The sequence below is a fragment of the Chiloscyllium plagiosum genome, unplaced genomic scaffold (assembly GCF_037043375.1).
Source record: "Chiloscyllium plagiosum isolate Xiang-an unplaced genomic scaffold, Cpla_swu_hap1 HiC_scaffold_12, whole genome shotgun sequence".
Lineage (NCBI taxonomy): Eukaryota > Metazoa > Chordata > Chondrichthyes > Orectolobiformes > Hemiscylliidae > Chiloscyllium > Chiloscyllium plagiosum.
In genome coordinates, this window is record NW_028270150.1 from 35,406,584 (window position 1) to 35,427,902 (window position 21,319).

Sequence of the window (21,319 nt, forward strand, 5' to 3'; positions counted from 1 at the left end):
ACTTAGACTGAAGTCAATGTTCCTTGTTCTTGATGCCTTGTCATGGATGTTGCCCACCAGTGGCTAAAGTTATGTAATATAGTTCTGTGTGGATCTCCAGTAGTCACTGACCATTCTACTGGACCTAGCTTACCATACCAGCCATAAGCCTAGCCATGGAGATAGGCAGGTGCATGTATGCTAGAGCTTGCATGGTACAAATTTCACTGGTGACCTCATCTAACCTTCAATCCAGTTTAATGAGCATCTCTGACAAGCTGCCTACCACTTCTGTACCACTTTTGAATGAAGTGGTTAATGGTTAAAACCATGATGTCCTCTCTAGTTTGGGTTGGACAGGTTGCTCTCTAGCGGCCCTCTGTGTGCTGGCAACCTGGGCATTTCTTTCTCAGTCAGCCAGATGGTGAGTCTAGAAAATAGGAAGGTTTTGGAGTCTGGTAGGAATGGAGTGGGTGAGGAATTGATGGGTGGCAGAAGTAGGGAGAGTGTGAGGTCGCAGACAGAAGATGGTGGTGAGAATGTATATAGGATATAAGTATAGGGTATAAGCAGGCAGGGAAAGAGTTAAGTTCTGAGTTTTGTGAAACAAGAGGTTCAGAGCTGAGCATGACTCAGATCAGATTAGGAGAAAGTGAGGTCTGCAGATGCTGGAGATCAAAGTTGAAACTTTATTGCTGGAACAGCACAGCAGGTCAGGCAGCATCCAGGGAACAGGAGATTCGACGTTTCGGGCACAGGCCCTTCTTCAGGAAGGCCCTTCTTCCTGAAGAAGGGCCTGTGCCCGAAACGTCGAATCTCCTGTTCCCTGGATGCTGCCTGACCTGCTGTGCTGTTCCAGCAATAAAGTTTCAACTCAGATCAGATTAGAACTTACAGTTAAGAATAGGGTGCTGGAGGCAAGGGTAATGGGTTAACAAGGTGGAAAAGCAGTCATTATGTAGAGCCGTTTAACAATATTGGAAACATTCAGCAAGGTCAGCTAACAAGGGGAAAAGTATCCATTATATGAATCCAATTAACAAGGTTAAGCACATTCATGTATAACTGTAAAGGGCTTGGTCTCTGCTATTGATTCTCGTTGATTGTAATGGTCACCCAATTAATATGTATATTGCCTTACCTGGATGCTCCACCCTGTAAAATGACTATGTAGTTCATTGAGAAACTGCTGTTCCAGAGAAGACTGTGTACTCATGTCACTGTGCACATGAGCAATCGTTCCCTCTTCCTCCAGGGCCCGGAATAAAAATGAAGGAGGTAAGACTGAGGTGTCTCTGAGCTTATTGCTTCAACTGAGGGGGGAAATGGAACAACTGTAGTGGCACTCACCCTTACAGAGTGCAGAAGTTTGTTACCCTTCTGACATTACTGGGCCTCCCTCTGGATTGTACTGACCTGGGTTGTAATTTGGAATCAGGTTGATACAGTGGTCTCCCTGAAAGAGGTCTTTCTGTCCATCATCCCATCCACCAGGACCTCCAAGTTTTTGTTGGTAAAGTGAGCTGCCAAATTTCCTCTATTAGTCATCTTAACAATTCTTGACACATTTCTCTATCCTATGGATTTTATTGACAACATCCCCATTTTTTTCAATGTACCATCCTCCATTTTTATCATGCACCATTTATTTGAGGTCACGTAATTTTTAAAATGTTCAACTGCAATAAAATTGTAATAAGAAAATACATTCAAATAGAGTAAGTGTTCCCTTGATCTGCAATTAAAGCACTTTACTAATAGATGGTATAAGAATGACGAATCCCGTTCATAGAGATATTGCAGAAACTGCTGAAAATCATTTCTTTTCGTCTCTTTCTCATTTAATCTCCAGGTTAGTTGAGTAACATTAACATAATTTTCAAGGCAAGATAAAATCCTTTGTTTTTGAATTTAAAATATCAATAAGGGTCCTCCCCAATCTGATTGATTTTGTCTCTGCTTGCTGAAAATTGTGATTGCTGTAAGCTAAAGGCCTGTAGGACATTTAAAAATCTGATCATAAAGCTATGAGTTCAGTTAATAAATGTTCATTCAGGTTAGCATATGTTGCTGGCTTAAGGTGCCTCTTGTGTCTCAGCTCCTTCAGGTTTTTCCTGACTCTCAATTTCTTTTTAAAGTGTTCTTCTACAGGAATATGGTTCGACCAATGATGCAATTCTGTGGTCCTCTACACAATTACCTATTGATTTTACTGCAATGAGTGTTGTTGGTAAGCTGTTTTATATGATGATCCTGACCATCATAAGTGCACTTTTCAGCAGGGGAAACTGGGCAAAAATCAGGAAGGACCCCTACCTGATTTTCTCTCTTATCTTTGCTAAATCTGCAGCATTGAGTCCAGTTGTACTGTGATATGGGCACAGACCAAGTTTCAATTTCGGATGTTTTGGGTCTGTTTGGCTTCTTAATATATGACATTGTACATTTGCTTCCAGTCGTACCATATAATCAAAAATACTATCTTGTATGTGGCTTAAAGTTGAAATCGGCAAGTGGATTTTTATTGGTTTAAGAAACATTTCATTTGATTTGTTACTCATCCTTTTCCTCAATATCTAATTGTTAATCCTTAGGTTGTCAGGAAGAGCTTAGGAAACTGGCTGTCTCTTTAGTGAGGAAATAAGATGATAACAAAAATAACCAAATATTTGATATATTCATTATTTTAGTGTCAGCCTGACAGAAAGTGCAAGTTTAATTGAAAGGAAGTTTTAAGCAATATTACCTTGCTGTTTCTTTCCTTCCTATTTTCCTCTTTTACTTATTGTCTGTTATTTTTTAAACATAAAACGTCTACTTATATTTTTCCTGTTGAGTTCTACTGTTTAATTTAAAGATGGCAGCAACTTTTTGAAAGTAGATGTTTGTCAAAAAACTGACTTTTTTCATAAACTTACTTAGTTATTAAAAAGTCAGCACTGATTGATATGAGTGCATCGTAAGTATTGAATTTTAAGTTTTAGAATTCCTGTTGTGTTTTGTACTTTCACAGATTATATTCACCAGCAAATCCTCAACAGTAGCAAAAAATTAACTTATGTTTAGCAGAAATGTAATATATTGTACACCTACAGTAATGCTGCATGGTCTATATAATCATCTTTGTATATAAAATATAATATACACTTTGCATTTGTATTACAAAATGAATTTTGTTTTTCAAGTATTAATCAAACTGTGCGAAGTGTCTCACAATAATAAAATTGTTGATGATAGCTTCAGACTTGCACTTTCATGTGAAGCAACTGATACATTAGATATAGATTAGTCAATAAAGAATAATGTAATTGTAATTTAGTTGAAATTCAGTTTTAATTAGGGGTTATCTCATTTTTCACATCTGTAAGGTGTCCCAAAATGTTTCACAGCTTATGAGTTACTTTGAAGTGTAATCACTTGTTTTGCAATCTTTTGCACCTCTATAAGGTTGCACAAATAGTAATGAGGCAAATAACCATTTTGTTTTGGTAGAATTGCTTGAGGAATAAATATATGCCAGGATGTTTTAGCAGCATAAGTAGACAGCTGTTGTTTTGTGTTTCACCCAAAAGTCAGCACCTCTGCCAACGAAGTATGCCCTTAAATATTAAACTGTCAACCTGGAATTTTTGCTGAAATATGTAGAGTCTAATTTGAACATGTCATCGTCTCAAATTAAACAGAAATTGCAACACTGCAATAATACACCTTAGTGTTTGTCCTGTACATGAGGAGTCATCCCAATTTGTTACACACATCCTTTTGCTCACTTTCCTTCAGTCATGTATTTAACTTATTCGGAAATGCTGGCATGATCATTATTTTCATTGTAAAATTAAGTCTGTGCTTTTTTTCATAGAGGCAAGAAATTTATATCTTCTTCCTCTTAATCACCAGCTATTGTGCTCCTCTCTACCTGTGAGGCAGCAGATACGTAGGCACTAAGTATATTCAATTATAGATGTTCAGAAATTTTGTAAGTCAGAGGGTATGGGATCAACCATGATTTTATTTAGTGGTAGGTGCTCCTCTTTCTCATTTTTGCGCATCTCTTCATTATATTAAATACCTTTTTATCAAATCACATCATAATTTCCTCTATTATAACAAAATAAAGTTTCTAGATATCTCTTCTTACCTACATTTCCTACTACCAAGAAACATTCCAAGAAATTATTCTGTATTTTCTTGTGGTCATGGTCTTGCTAAACTTCCATGTAGATTCCCTACTAAATCTCAATGTTTATATCTGTTTCCACAAAATGCACTATTGCAATTTTTTAAATGATCTTCTTTGCTTCAGGTATTATTTGTAATGTTTCCTGAATCTGGAAAGCAGAGATTTATGTGCTGCTTCATATCATTGAGGTTTTATATTTAAGCCATTTGAAGCATCATTTTTCAATGTTTTAAAATATCTTCCACATTCATTGATAATTAAGTTCACCTGCCATTTTGTTATGCATTCCAGCAATTCAGCATTGTGTAATCTCCATCACTTCAGAATCTTTGTACTGTCATTATTAGTGTTATATGCTGATTTAAACATCACTCACTGCAGGCCTATGTCCAAATCGTTGACATACACAATAAACCATATGGCGATGAGAAATAGACACAATAGTAGGTCATTCAGCCCATTGAGCCTGATCTGCCATTCGATAGGATGGCTGATCTGACATTCTTATTGTTTACTTTCCTGCCCTTTCCCTGTAATCCATGACTCCCATACCAATCAAGAATCTATCTATCTAGCCCTCAAATAAACACCTGGACCTGCCCCCACAGCTCTTGGGTGAGAAGTTCCAAAGTCGCACAGCCCTCTGAGAGCAGAAATTCTTCCTCATCTCAGTCTTAAATAGGCACCCAGTAATTCTAAGACTATGCCTTCTGATTCTAAAGTCTCCAATGAGGGGAAACATCATCACAGCATTTATGTTGTCAAGCCTCTTTAGAATCCTATTTGATTAAATGAAATCACCTCTCATTCGTTTAATCTCCAATGAGTAGAGTCCCAACCTTTGCTCATAAGATAATCACTCATAAAATAATCTTACTAAACCTTCTCTGAACTGCCTCAGTGCAATGATATCTTTCCCTAAAAAGGGGACCAAAACTGCTCACAGTACTCCAGATGTGTTCTCACTAGCATCTTGTACAGTTGCAATAAGACTTCCCTATTCTTCTACTCCAATCCTCTTGAAAAGGCCAACATTTCATTAGCCTTCATGATGACCTGCTACATTTGTGTGCTAGCTTTCTGTGTTTCAAGCACAAGTACCCCCAAGTCCTTATGTGTTTCAATTTAAATAATATTCTGTTCTTTTGTCTTTCATTTCAAAATGAACAACATTTGCATTTTCCCACATTATGTTCCATTGCCAACTTTTAGCTCACTTACTTAACGTATCAATATCTCTCTGCAAACTGTTTGCAGCCCTCTCACAACCTGCCTTCCCACTTGAACAGAAGTGACCCTGGAACAGGATCCTGTGGGAGCAAATAGGATAGGGCACTTACTCAATTATCTAAAACTGCTTAGTACCTACTCTGTTTCCTCCTCTTGAACCAAATTTAAACCAGATTTTATCTTCTCCAATGACTTTCTAAGTGGTATTTGTCCAAGTACTTCTCAAATCATTGAGAATGAAATTCAGAACTGTGTATTACAAGTGGTTGATTCATGACGACTGCTTTACGATGGGGTAATAAGTCATCTCACAGTTCCGTGGATCTTAGATTGTAAGTTAATCAAGTTATATATTCAAACTACAGATAGCATTTTGCATTAACATAACAAAAAAAAGGCTGGAATTACTCATCAAGTCCGGCAGCATCTGCAGAGTAATGGTAGTCAACATTTTATGGGCGGCACAGTAGCACAGTGGTTAGCACTGCTGCCTCACAGCACCAGAGACCCGGGTTCAATTCCTGCCTCAGGTGACTGACTGTGTGGAGCTTGCACATTCTCCCCGTGTCTGCATGGGTTTCCTCCGGGTGCTCCGGTTTCCTCCCACAGTCCAAAAATGTGCATTGGCCATTGCTAAATTGCCCGTAGTGTTAGGTGAAGGGGTAAATGTAGGGGAATGGGTCTGGATGGGTTGCGCTTTGGCGGTCAGTGTGGACTTGTTGGGCCGAAGGGCCTGTTTCCACACTGTAAGTAATCTAATCCAATTTCAGAATATTGCTGTCTCTTCCGCTCTTGTGTCTTTGTCCCATATCACTTAAACAAAAAAAACCTATTGATTTTGGGTCCTGAAGATTTCAACTGACCCAGCACCCACAACTTCGTATCTTCAGTACCCAAAACAAATCTGCTTTTGACTTTGTGTCTTAAATGTCATTGTTCTAATTATGCTTCTTTGTTCTGGATTTCAACTATCAGACAAAACAGTACAGGGAGTTTTCCCAGGCAAGAGGAGGCAGGTTAAAGTCCAAGCACAGTTAAATCCCTTTAAAGTGATGTCAGGTCAGGATCATGATCATCCTCCCATCTTCTGGGTAGGCTGGGTATTTCATTGAGTTTTTGGCTAAGGCATAGAATATTTTTGAAAAGCAATTAAGTACAGTTTTAACCAAGCTTTTAACAATCAGCTGTCAGTTATTCTGTGGGGCCAAACTGACCAATGCAGAGTGCGGAGTGCTTTAGCAAATCTGATGGGTTAGAATGTTGTGGCCAAGTGAGAAGTTGCTGCTCACAGCATCCTTGTCAGCAGCTGATTGCTGACTTTTTAGAGTCACAGAGACATGCAGCACAGAAATAGACCCTTGATCCAACTTCTCCATGTCGACCAAGTTTCTTATGGCCCATGTTCCTCTAAACCTTTCTTATCCATGTACCTGTCCAAATATCATTTAAATGTCGAACTGTACCTGCATCTATCACTTCCTCTGGCATTTCCTTCCATATTCGCATTATACTCTTTGTGAAAAAGTTGCCCCTCAGGTCCCTTTTAAGTCTTTCTCCTCTCACCTCAAAAATATGCTCGTTAGTTTTGAAATCCCGTACTCCAGGGAAAAGACTTTGCTATTAACCTTATCTATGCCCCTCATGATTTTATAAACCTCTATAAGGTCACCCCTCAACCTCCTATGCTCCAGAGAAATGAGTCCTAGTCTATCCAAACTCTCTTTGTAACTCAAACACTCCAGTTTTGGCAACATCCTTATAAATCTTTTCTGAACCCTCTCCAATTTAATAATACCCCTTTTTCATAGGATATTGGCATTATTGGTTGGGCCAGCATCAATTGCCCATCTCTAATTACCCCTGAACTGACTTGCTAGCTAGGCCATTTCAGAGAGCAGTAAAGAATCAACCACATTGAGTGACATGTAAGTCAGACTTTGTAAGGACAGCAGATTTCCTTCCCGAAAGGACATTAATGAACTTGGTAAGTATTTGCAAACATTGACAATGGTCGCTCGGTAGTCATTCAACTGGCTTTTAATTCCAAATTTGTTCCAATGAATTCAAGTTCATAATGGGCCTGAAACCCCAAGGCCCTAGATATTAACTTGCTCAAGGATGTTATGACACAGCTGTGTGGGGTAGGTGGGATTTAAATCTGGGCCTCTTGGCTCGGAGGTAGGGACAGAACCACTGCCGCACAAGAGCTTGCTTGGAATTTATTTCACTTGTTCTGCACTTCATTCACCATAAGGAGGGATCCTCCAGTAAGGGTCAAAATTGGGAAGTAACTTTTCCATGTTTCTGCTGAATGTCTATAAATTTTACATCCAGTTAAACCATTGTAACCCACACAGTGTTGGACACAAAATTGTCTTGCTCATAGAGGATAGTTATGGAGGGGTGTTAATCTGATTGGAGGTCCGTGACTAGTGGTGCTCTGTTAGGATCATTGCTGGGACCACTGTTGTTTGTAAAATATATAAATGATTTGGATGTAAATGTACTTAGTCTGTTTAGTAAGTTTACAAACAACGTGAAAATTTATGGAGTTGTGAATATTGAGGAAGATTGTCAAAGAATACAGCAGAATATAGACCATTTCAGAGGAGACAATATGTATGGAGTTTAATCCGGGCAAATGTGAGGTGATGCATTTTGGGAGGATGAATTTAATAGGAAGATATGCAATAAATGGCAGGACCCTTAAGAGCATTTATATACAGAGGAATCTTGGGATACAAGTCCATAGCTCACTGAAAGTGGCAATACAAGTGTATAAGGTGGTAAGGAAAGCGTATAGCATGCTTGCCTCCTTCGGTTGGGGCATTAAGTATAGAAGTTGGCAAGTCATGTTGCAGCTGAATAAAACTTTAGTTAGGCTACATTTGGATTACTGTATGCAGTTCCACTTGCCACATTACAAGAGGTTTACCAGGATGTTGCCTGGATTAGCCATAATGAGAGTGAAACACTCCAATAAGGCTGGTACCCCGTCACCAATTGACCCTCTATTTACAAATGTGTGACACGTAGTACATGACACTGACCAGCTAACTCAGAGCTGGCTTAGAGAGTGAACAGAACTCTTGACACTCCTGTTTATATCTGTCAGCTGGGATTCCCTGATTGAATCATGTTAACAGTCCCAATCAGGGAACTCATTCGACAAGATCCATCTGGCTGACCTTTAGAGAGGTTGGCTAAAATTGGATTATTTTTGTTGGAGCATCAGCAGATGAGGGGCAACCTGATAGAACTATTAAAAATTATGAAATGCATGGATAGAGTTCATTATCAGGGTCTTTTTTCCCAGGATGGATACGTCAAACAAAAGGGAGCATCGTTTCAGGTGAAAAGGGGAAAGTTCAAAGGAGATATGCGAGGCAGTCTTTTTGGAGATGTTGTGTCTGGAATGCACTGCCAGGGGAACTGGTAGAAGCAGATACAATAGAAATGTTTAAGAATCATTTAGACAGACACATGAACAGACAGAGAATAAAGGGATATGGACCATGTGTAGGCAGATAGGATTAGTTTAGATTGGCCACATAGTCGGTGCAGACATGGTAAGCCGAATGGCCTGTTCATGTGATGTACTGTTCTCTACTCTAAATAACATTACCTGGCTGTTGTGTGAAACCAATGTTCATCTCAAACAAGAGAGAATTTAATTATTGTCCCATGATTTTCCATTCCGTATGCATCACTGAATCTCCCACTGTCAACATCCTGGAGGTTATCCCTGATCAGGAACTGAACTGAACCAGCCATTTAAATTTGGCTACAAAAGCAGGTCAGAGGCTAGGAATCCTACAATGAGAAATTCCCCAAAGCCTGTCCACAATCTACAAGGTCCACATCAGATATGTGATAGAACACCTTCCACTTGCTTTATGAGTGCGGGCTGCAACAATATTGAAGAATCTCAACACTGTTTAGGACAAAGCACCACCTTCAACATTTATTTACTTCATCATCGATATACAAGTGGCAACAATGTGTAACATTTACAAGATGCACTGCAGTAAATCACACAGATCCCCTTTAACAGTGCATTCCAAACCTGCAATCTCGACCACCTTGATGTATTAAGACAGCAGCTGCTTGGGAATACTGTATCCCCACTTGCAAGTTCCACTCCAAGTGACAAATCATTCTGATTTGGAAATACATCATAGTTCTTGTACTGTCACTGGGTTAAAGGGAATTCCCTTTCTAATGGCACTGTGGGTGTATCTACATCCTCAAGATAGCAGTGGTTCAAGAAGACAGTTCACCACCACCTTTTCAAGGTCAAATGGAGATGGGCAATAAATATTGGCCTATTCAGGGAATACCCACATCCCATGAACAAGTTTTTAAAATATGTCAGGATTCACTTTTACACTAAAGGTGATTTTTAACCTTGGGAACATAGAAATAATATTTAAATTTCCATTCAGATAGACAACCATGTTTCTGGAAACATTGGATATCATCTGGGATTTGGAATGTAAAGGCGACAACCCATATTTGGACTGTTTGACTTGTGGCAAGTGGCTTGTAAAATAAGTTTTGAGTTACAGAAACTTAGTTACAGCATTATGTTTATTAGTGCTCTAAGGAACTTAAGCATTTTGAAATTAAATCAACAGAATGTTTAAATTAGTAGATTGTTAAATAACGTTTCTTGAAATGCCTTGAAAATCAGAATTAAATGTTTTAAAATTCAGTAGCTTTTGTACATCTATAAACGAATGATGGCAGAACCTTTTTTTAAACATACATTTCAGTGCAAATGTTAAGTACTTCAGCAATTTTACCTGATTGGTATCAATAAGCACCAAGCTCTATTTGAACATATCTACCAAAACTTTTTCTTTTTACATTGATAGCATCCATAAAATCCCTTTGGTTAAACAGGCTGCTTGATAGTTTCAAAACAAAACCTGCTTGATAATTTCAGCAGATCTGGCAGCAACTATGGAGAGAAATTAATATTTCGGGTCCAATGACCCTTCTTCAGAATGTCCAGATCTGTTGAGATTTTCTAGCAATTTGTTATTGTTTCAGATATTCAGCATTCGCAATTCTTTCAGGTTTTTGCTTGACAATTTGTTGCTGTCACACGTTTATTAGCATCTGTTTGTTTCTAAAGGGAAGTAAAGATTTTTCATATTTGAATGTGATGTAAAGTTTTTAATGATTTCTTACCTGTGATTGCTGGGATACTTGCACATGATTAGACCATTTGAGATTATGCTTCTATTGTTGGGGAGTGTTGCTGCAACTGTACAAGGCATTATCTTGAGACTGTATCTTGAGTGTTGCAGACAATTTTGGTCCACTAACTTGAGGAAGGATATAGTTGTATTGGAGGCAGCGCAGAGGATGTTCACTAGATTGATTGCAGAGATAAGGTGTTGGTCTTATAAAGAGAGATTGAGCAGTTTTGGCCTATATTCTCTGCAGTTTAGAAAAATGAGAGGAGATCTAATTGAAGAATGTCAATCCCCTTTAGCACCTTACAAAGTAGATGTAGAAAGGGTGTTTTCTTGTGGGGGAATCTACAAGGAGAGGCCACAGTTTTAGGAGTAGCAGATTGAAAACAGATGACAAAAAATGACTTCTCTTGAAAGCTGTGGAATTCAGTACCCCGCAGTGCAGTAGCTGGTGAGACATTGAGTGTATTTAAGGAGGAGATAGATTTGTAGTTAATAATGGGTTGAAAGGCTATGGAGAGAAGTCAGGAAATAAGAGTTGAGGCTAAGATGAGATCAGCCATGATTGTATCAACTGGCAGAGCAGAATCAGGGGGCTGAATTGCCTAATCCCGCCCCGAGTTCTTATGTTCTTTGCTGTGACGCTATATAATTCTCACTCAACTGCATTGGTTTTGTTCTTCGGTAAGCAGATTTGCTTTGTATTGTATTGATATTCCAGTAAACTGTGTTGATTCTATATCTGATTTTCTGCACTTGAGCAAACAGAAAATTGCAGGTTGAATTCAATGGGTGAGAAATTGGCCTCATTAATGCCTATTTTATGGGTCTTAGAGTTCCAAATTGGCCTCTGCAATGCGCAACCACATGAGAGAAATTGCATCAGATACTATATTTGTACAGATGATTGATGCCCTGCTGCTGCCATTTTGAGTTCTTGAAAATGTCTAACTTGCAGCAAGGACACACCAATGGGAACTACTTTACAGAATCAGCAACTGTGACTATACAAATCATGTGACCACATGAAATGTTATAGCATAGGCTGTTGCTCAAAAATTGCTTCTGCTACAGGGACCACACTGGAGGAACCCTGCAGATGGGTTATGTCTTGTGGTGGTCAGTTGTGTGTTGCTCACTGAGCCCGCATGGGGACACCCCTTATCACCAAATATTCACCAAGCAGCTAAAAATCAGGAGGCAGGAGATTGTGAAGAAGGAAGGAGGCAATCTTGGCAATCCTTTCTGTCTTAACCACCTGTGAAGGTCCAACCACAGTTTCCCATTCACCAAAAAGACCTTTCCTCTGTTACTGATCTACTTGGTCACAACGCAAAAGTAGAGGTCATTACCAAAACAAGTGATGCAGATCAAACGGATGAATGGTATCATGCCACACCTATGACAAAATTCAACTAATCACGTTTGCAAATTTACTTTGTGCTAGTTTTTCATGCACGATTCCCTGTTCTTAGTGCCCCAATAGAGTGCGAGCAGGGCTGGTGTAAGACTATTAACTGCAGGTTGTTTTGTAGAATGACCTAAGACTATCTGCCTTACAAGCCCATAGCAAGCTGTGCCAAGGTGTGGTTGCAGCACTTGTGGATGCTGGTTGACAGACAACAACAAGAAGATAGCTGGGGGTGGGAAGAATAACACTCTCTCCCTGAAAGAGGACAGCAGGTTCATGGCCCATGGAGATCTTGCCCTGGGTCGTACCCCAGTAATCTGAACAATATATTAGTAGACAGATTACTGGACTGATGTACCTTTAAGGGAGTTAAAAGCAACAGAACCAAGTGTTCTAAAAAGAAATATAATGTAACATTTGGTCGAACAACTTGATTAGCTGGTTGCCTGGAAATGACAAAACAGATTCAAATTAGACCAATCGGTTTAAATTATACCCCAAAAAATACCAAACTCCAATCCAGTTTGAATTTAGTATATTGATAATCTTAAAAGCCAATGACACATTCTGATGCTTTGAGGGTATAACACCGTGGAAAATTGAACAGTTGAGAGAACTGCCAAGTCCCAGCATATAAAAAAGACTGCCCAAAAAAATAGCTCTCTTAAAAGGTACCTTTATCGATCAGTAACCTGGGAAGCAAAAATCCCTAAGAAGAAGAAAAGAGGACCGGAATTCAGAGAAAACAGAAGCTGCCTGGTTTTGAGATAAAAAGTTTTGTACTGTAAGTCGTAATTGGGAGGTTTATCAAACTAGTATTATAGAAGGGAAGGTAACAGGTTAGAGTAAGGAATTGTAATCCGTTGTTAGTTAATTATTCTCTGTTATACTTTAAAAAATAAAGTAGTTGTTTTTATTTTAAATAGTTCTTGGCCTATTGAATTTTCACAGATTACTGCATGGGATAAATCTTTTCTGTGTTGTTCGTTTTAAATTAAGCAGGACAGTTTACCCTGTATTGTAACAGTTTGGGGGCTCAGTCCGTGATTTGAATTGTTTGAGACAGGTTTGAGTAGATTTGGGCTACGAAAATTTCCAGCAGTTTTAAACACTTGCAGGTTAGCGTCCTAGATTTTTAAATAATATGTAGGTGATGCAATTTGTTTACTTTCGATGATTTGTGATTGAGTAAATTAAAAGTGAGAGAAATGGGTGGCACCAGAGACCCGGGTTCAGTTCCCGCCTCAGGTGACTGACTGACTGTGTGGAGTTTGCACGTTCTCCCCATGTCTGCGTGGGTTTCCTCCGGGTGCTCTGGTTTCCTCCCACAATCCAAAGATGTGCAGGTTAGGTGAATTGGCCATTGCTAAATTGCCCGTAGTGTTAGGTGAAGGGGTAAGTGTAGGGGAATGGTACTGGGTCGGTTGCACTTCGGTGGGTCGGTGTGGACTTGTTGGGCCAAAGGGCCTGTTTCCACACTGTAAGTAATCTAATCTAATCTAATATTGCTAAAGAACTTCTGGAATTGGAGATAATTCTCAAATTTGCCAAGGAAGTTTAGAAGGAAAGAAAAAGGCCATACTTTTAGAATTAGCAAAGAAATTAGGTTTGAGTTTAACCATTGACAAAAGTCAAGCTGAAATTGTAAGGGAACTATTCAAACACTTTGGTGTATCAGACAAACAGACAAGTGCAGTAGAGGTAGAAAAACTTAAATTACAGTTGAAGAAAATGGAATTAGAAGATAAACAAAGGGACAGAGAGAGAAAAAAGAGGGAGAGAGAGAAGGTTCTTAGCTGAGCAAAGGGAGAGACAAAAGAGAGAGAATTTGAACTTGAGAAGTTGTGACTTAGTCAGCAAAGTCAAGTTAACAGGTTGGAAATTAACGGAGAAGGTAGCGATATATATAAATACGTCAAAACTCTGCCACTTTTAGATGAGAAAGATGTTGAAGCCTTCTTTATTTCATTTGAAAAATGGCCCAGGCAGATGGAGTGGTCTGAAGATTTATGGGTAATACTAGTTCAATCTAAACTTGTAGGTAGAGCTAGTGAGGTATTTGCTGCACTGTCAGATGAGGGGTCAAGCGATTATGAAGAGGTTAAACAGGCTATTTTAAGTGCTTATGAATTGGTACCAGAAGCATATAGATAGCGGTTCAGAACCACAAAGAAGAAACCAGGTCAGACTTATGTTTAGTTCGAAAGAATTAAACATAGTCATTTTGATTGATGTGTATGTGCTCTGAAAATAAATAAGAATTTTAAGGCTCTAAGAGAGATTATTCTGCTGGAGGAGTTTAAAAACTCACTTCCAGAGATGGTAAGAATTCACATGGAGGAACAGAAAGTTCAGGAAGTGAGAAGGGCAGCGGAATTAGCAGATGAGTAATGTTGGTGCATAAGACAAGCTTCTGGCCAGAATTTCGAACTGTGAGGGATAGAAGTTGGGAGAAAGGGAGTTCCTACACTATGTAACCAAGAGTTGAGAGCACTGGTAAGATTTTACCACAGGTTAAAGAAGCCCAAGAGGGTGGACAGGAGGTGAAAGGCCTTAGGTGTTTTCACTGTAACGGAGTGGGACACAGAAAAATTACAGTGCTGGTGGTTTCGGAAGGGCACTGGGGAAATATGTTTTCACTGCCAGAAAGTGGGACATGTAACGTCACAGTGCTGGTTGTTAAAGGAGGGCACTGTGGGAAAAGATGTGGTAAAAGAAACTAAGTCAGTGGCATTAGTGAAGGTAGTAAAGGAGACCCCAAAAAAGCCAAGAATCTGCAGGAATGTGCACAGCCTAGGCAGGGGCTGGGTATGGAGTTAGTACCTGATCTCTACAAAGAATTTGCCTCTGTGGGTAAAGTTTACTCAGAAAGAACAGGGGGAGAAGGACAAGAAGTTATGCTTTTGAGAGATACAGGATCTAACCAGTCGCTGATAGTAAGGGATGAGCGAATATGCACTCTTTCCGATCTGATCTGATCTGTTACCTGAGAGTGTGGTAATTTGTGGAAGAAATTTAGCATTCCCCTATGTAAGATCAGGTTGGAGTGCCAACTTAAGACTGGGGAAGTTACAGTGGGAGTCATTGACAAAGTGTCAGTTTCAGAAATCCAGTTTGTTCTTGGGAATGATTTGGCAGGATCCAAGGTGGTAGTGACACCCCTTGTTGTGGAGAACCCCAAGGAAGACTAAGAAACTGAGGAGTTATAATAGAAATATCCTGGCATTTTCCCAGATGGTGGTAACCAGACCCCACTATCATAAGTTACAGCACGAAGCAAAAAGAGAAAGATGAAGGAGTTGAGATTCAGTTAGCGGATACCCTGTTTGATGTAATGGTGCAAGAGAAACCTGAGTCAAACAGAAGTGTTTACTCCTGAAAGGCTAAGGGACTTGCTACAGCAAGACAAGATGATAAAAGATACAGTATGTGGATGCGTACTCTGAAAAGGAGGCAGATAAAATTCTAGAGGGTTATTATCTGAAAGATAGAATCCTAAGGCGGAAATGGAGACGACGGCAGGTAAGTGCAGAGGAGAAATGGGCTGAAGTGCATCAGATTGTGTTGCTGGTAGCATACAGACAGGAAGTATTATGGGTTAGCACATGAACTACCTGTAGGAGGTCACCTAGGGGTACGAAAGACTCAGGCTAAGGTACAAAAACATTTTTATTGGTCTGGAATGCACAAGGATGTGGTTAAGTATTGCTGTACATGTCATACATGCCAAATGGTAGGTAAGCCACAGGCCGTAATAAAACCAGCACCTCTGTTGCCAATTCCCACATTTGAAGAACCTTTCACCCAGGTTATAATTGACTGTGTAAGACCCCTCCCGAGAACTGAAAGTAGGAACCAGTACTTGTTAACCATAATGGATGTGTCCTCTAGATTTCTGGAGGCAATTCCATTACGGAGTATCAAATCCAGTGCAGATCATCCTAAAGCCCAGGGAGCTTTAGAAAGGTGGCATCAGACCTTGACGACCATGTTGAGAGCATACTGTCAGGACTACCCAAATGATTGATATAAAGGAATCCCATTCGTATTGTTTGCAATTAGAGATGCCCCAAATGAATCTACTCAGTTCACTCCCTTTGAGTTAATACTTGGTCATGAAGTGAGAGGCCCTTTGAAATTAATTAAAGAAAAATTGACAGGATCAAAGTCAAAGATCTTATACTTTGATTATGTATCAGAAGTGAGGGAGAGATTAAATCGAGCAGGTGAGTTAGCTAACCAGCACCTGAAGACACTCGGACGCTTTCCTGAGGGGATGACGTGTTAGGACTATTACCAGTGATAGGAGATCCCTTCAAAGCCAGGTTTAGTGGTCCCTATCAAATTGAGAAAAAGTTGAATCAGTTGAACTATTTAGTAAAGGTATTGGGTATGTCATGTGAACATGTTGAAATCGTATTATTCGAGAGAGAAAGAACTGGAGAAACAGATGTTAGTTACTGCCTTGCAGAGTGATGAATCAAATCCAGATAATGTGGATTTTGATGTGCTTCAAAATAGATTTAAAAATGAAGAAGTCCTTGGGAGAGGTTAGTAAGCTATCTGTCTCAGGAGCGTAGAACACAGGTGAAAGATTTGTTACTGCACTACAAGGACATATGTAAGAATCAGATGGGGAGGACTAATGCTATTGTACAAGTAGTAGACGGAGGGAATACTTCTCCAATAAAACAACACCCTTATTGTCTTAATCCTTTCAAAGCCAGACAGGTTCAGATGGAGGTGGAGGCCATGCTTGACGAAGACATCATTGAACCAAGCCAGAGCGAGTGAAGTTCGCCAATCGTCTTTGTTCCCAAACCGGACTGGACTCGATGATTCCGTGTGGACTATCGGAAGGTCAACACCGTTACAAAATCAGATTCACATCCAATTCCTAGATTGGAGGATTGTATTGAGAAAGTCAGACAAGCCAGAAACATCACCAAGTTGGACTTGATATGTGTTTACTGGCAGGTACCTTTATGAGAGACAGCAAAAGAAATTTCTGCGTTTGTAACCCCAAATGGGCTATATCAGTTGAAAGTGATGCCCTTTGGAGTGAAGAATGCATCTGCCGCATTCCAAAGACTCATGGACATAGTTCTGCCTAGGTTTACAAACTGTGCAGTCTAATTGGATGATGTAGTGATCTTTAGTAAGCCCTGGAAAGATCACAAGGTACAGTTGGCCGAGTTCTTTGAATGACTATGAGAAGCAAAACTGGAGATAAACATAAATAAAATGAAATTTGCAAAAACAGAGGTGACGTTCTTGGAACATACCATCGGTCACAAAGACGCTGACCATCAAGGAATTTCCGCAACCAACCTTGAAGAAAGAGGTGCTTTGATTCTTAGGACTCAGTGGATTCTATTGCAATTTTGTTCCAAACTTCAGTAGTATAATGGCACAGTTAACCAATTTGCTGAAGAAGAACACGAAGTTTCAGTGGATAGAACAATGTCAGGAGGCATTTGACATTTGAAAGCCATAATAACCACCAATCCAGTTTTAGCTACACCAAACTTTTCAAAACCTTTTAAAGTCGCCATTGATGCTAGTGACATAGTGGTTGGAGCTGTACTCCTACAGAAAGATGAGGATGGGATTGATCTGCCTGTTGGTTACTTTTTGAAGAAGATCAACATCCACCAAAGGAAATACTCCATGATCGAAAAGGAACTATTGAGTTTGGAACTGGCCTTAGAACATTTTAATGTGTATGTCACAAACAATGTGTCGGAGACGGTTGTGTACACAGATCACAATCTGCTTACATTCTTAGAATGCTTTAAAGACAAGAAGATGAGACTATTTCATTGGAGTCTTATGCTACAGACTTTAAATTAAAAATCATACATGTTGTGGGTCAGAAGAATATAATCACAGATGCGTTATGGCAGATTGAACTGATAGAGTTTAGATGAGATATGTCTTTGTTTAATGTTGTATATAGAGGTATATGAGAAGAAGATGAACTTATATGAAAGTTATCTGTGTGTTAGGGTAAGGTGTTTAAAAAGTAGAAAATTGAAAATTTAGCCAGCTTTTCATTATGATAGTTCATTTCTTCTTAAGGGGGGAGATGTTATGAAGATGTGGGTGTACTGTACCTTTTAAGAGAGTTAAAAGCAGCAGAACTACCTGCGTTCTGAAAAGAAATATAATGTAACATTTGGTCGAAATACTCAATTAGCTTGTTGCCTGGAAATGACAAAACAGATTCAAATTAGGCCAATCAGTTTACATTATACCCCGAAAAATACCAAACTCCAATCCAGTTTGAATTTAATGTACTGACAATCTTAAATGCCAATGAAACAATCTGATCCTTTTGGGGTATAAGATTGGGGAAAATTGAACAGTTCAGAAGAGAACTGCCAAGCCCCAGCATGTAAAAAAGACTGCCTGAAAAATAGCTCTCTTAAAAGGTACATTTATCGATCAGTAACCTGGGAATTAGAAATCCCTAAGAAGAATTCAGAGAAAACAAAAGCTGCCTGGTTTTGAGATAAGAAGTTTTGTTTTGTAAATCGTAATCGTGAGTTTTATCAGACTAGTATTAGAGAAGGGAAGGGAACAGATAGGCTAGAGTAAGGAATTGTGAATAGTTGTTAGTTAATTATTCTTTATACTTTAAGAAATATGGTTCTAAATTTTTACTTTAACTAGTTCTTGGTCTCTCAAATTTTTGCAGATTACTGCACGGGATAAATCTTTAGTGTGTTGTTGGTTTTAAATTAAGCAGAAGGGTTTACCCCATGTCGTAACATTTGTCATTCCTCATTGTTAATCAAAAATCATAGGCCCTTCAACTCTGAAGCCCAGCAAGTTCTCTACTCATAGTACACCTTTCCCTTTAAGAGTTGCAGACTAACTTTATGATTTGGAGATGCCGGTTTTGGACTGGGGTGTACAAAGTTAAAAATCACACATCACCAGGTTATAGTCCACCAGGTTATAGTCCAACAGGCTATCACCTGATGAAGGAGCGTCGCTCCGAAAGCTAGTGTGCTTCCAATTAAACCTGTTGGACTATAACCTGGTGTTGTGTGATTTTTAACTTTGTACAGACTAACTTTAAGCCATGCAGGAGAGCTTTGAGCATTGCTAACTACTTAGCTTATTGACTATCTGTTGACATGTACTGTTGGTAAATGGTACAGTTGTTGATGTTTGGATGCAGAGATAATTCACAGAAGCATGCAGCACAAAGGCTTCGTGCTACCTGAAATTCAGTAAATGCTCATTAATTAATAACACATTATGATCACTACTGGGGACTATTACTCATTAAAAGTCTTGTTGATTGTCCAACTCACCTCATAGATATTCAGATTTCTGTCATACTAAACACACTAGACAAGCTAGATGTCAGGAAAGTTTGACATGGAAACCAGAGCAGTACCTGGCAAATTCAGCTAACTGCTTGCTCCGAAGGACCTCGACGTTGGGCAGCAACATCTCAACACATGCTCCCTGGGCACTGTCCATATACATCCAATATCCATAAAATGGCATCAGACATCTGCCAGTGACTAAAGAACCCTCAAGGAGCATTTCTGATCCACTTACAAGCTCTATCCAAACTTCAGTGTTTCTTTATTTTTCTAATTTGTTCTTAAGATTTTGTACTTAACTCCTGATGAAGGGTCCCAACCTGAAACAGTGACTCTCCTGCTTCTCGGACGCTGTCTGACCTGCTGTGCTTTTCCAGCACCAACCTTTTCGACTGACTTCCAGCATCCGCAGTCCTCACTTTCTCTCGTTGTGATCACTACATCCGTTTTCAGGAACTAACCATTTTAGCTTCCACACTTTTTGTGGCATTTGCAGCCACGACAAAAGAACTATGCCCCTCATTTATCTTGAAAAGTAGCTGTCTCTTTTTTAATTGGCTCCAAAGCACAGACTTACTGTTTTTAAAAGGTTAGTTTGAATTTTGTCTTCAATAGGGGATTTTTATTCATTCATGGGATGTGGATATCACTGGCTAGGCCAGCATTTAATGCCCATACCTAATTGCCCTTGAGAAGATGGTGGTGAGGTACCTACTTGAACCGCTGCAGTCCATTTTGGTGTTGAAATGCCCACAAAACTGTTAGGGAGAGAGTTCCATAATTTTGATCACTGATTGTGAAGAAATAGTGATATATTTCCAAGTCTAGATGATGAGTGGTTTGGAGAGGAACTTGCAGATGGTGCTACTCCAATGTATCTGCTGCCCTTGTTCTTCTATGTTATCATGATTGTGGGTTTGGAAGGTACTGTACAAAGAGCTTTGGTGGATTTCTACAGTGAATCTTGTAAATATTACACACTGCTGCTATTGAGTTTTAGAACTGAAAGTGGATCTGGTACCAATTGACTCCTGGGAGTCGAGTGTCTTGAGTGTTGCACTTATCAAGGGAAGTGGGAGTATTCCATCAAAACTCCTGAATTGTACCATGTAAATTGCAGACAGGCTTTAGGGAGTCATGTAGTGATAAATAAGGTTTCTAGCAAATATTTCTGTGAACGTATTTGATTAGGACACACTTCAGGGAGACTAATCAACCAGATTGAAGAATCCTGAGACAAAGCAAAATGTAAAAACAGCCAGTGTAAGCTATATTTAAATAGGAAGCAAAGTTGTTTGGGTCAAACAAATGAGACTGCAGGAGAGGTGAAACAAAAACAAATAAGATTTAATCACTTTTTTAAAGACTGTAGCAACTAATTTTCTTTGAAAAGAATCAGACTAAGAGGTGATGATTCTGTTGTTGAAGGCTTCAACAGGAGTAACAATGAAGGGACATTGTATCCCTGACGGACAGATTCCGAATTTCTGCTTTTTGCTGTGAATCCAAGAATGCCAGAACTTGCTGTCAAATTTCCCCAGTAACAACACTGAGCACTGCCATACTTACCTTTATTATTACAGCAAATTCTTGGCCAATAAGTTTGCTTATCTAATACAACATCCTTTGTGAGATTCCATGCTTATTGAGCTTCATTTTCCAGTATGTACAATTTTGTCCTTTTTTTAAATCTAATGGATTTTCTAGTGATCAAACTCAGCTCTGCTCGGTCTCAGAATTTTAAATTGCTATCAATCTGGCGAAGTTGTCACCACGTGAGAGATATTAATATTGAAAATTGGATCACTTTCTCAAGTTTTTGTCCAATTCGTGAGAGCACCAAGCTCTCCTACGTTAAGTGATAAACACTCCCTTCATTCTGTCCCATGAAGTGCTTTAATCTCACTCTCAACAGCCCATACCAACTGAGCCACTTAATTTCTTATTCAGTTTCACACTAGTTGTCCTTTTG

The 21,319-nt window shown here is 39.3% G+C and overlaps 2 protein-coding genes across 2 annotated transcripts in view; one reads left to right on the forward strand and one right to left on the reverse strand.

Annotated features, from left to right (window-relative positions):
• The window catches only part of cmss1 (cms1 ribosomal small subunit homolog), a 397,195-nt gene that overhangs the window by 35,212 nt on the left and 340,664 nt on the right, over positions 1-21,319 (forward strand). The window lies entirely within an intron of this gene.
• Positions 1-21,319, reverse strand: part of filip1l (filamin A interacting protein 1-like) — a 309,751-nt gene that overhangs the window by 12,778 nt on the left and 275,654 nt on the right. The gene's annotated exons all lie outside the window — the stretch shown is intronic.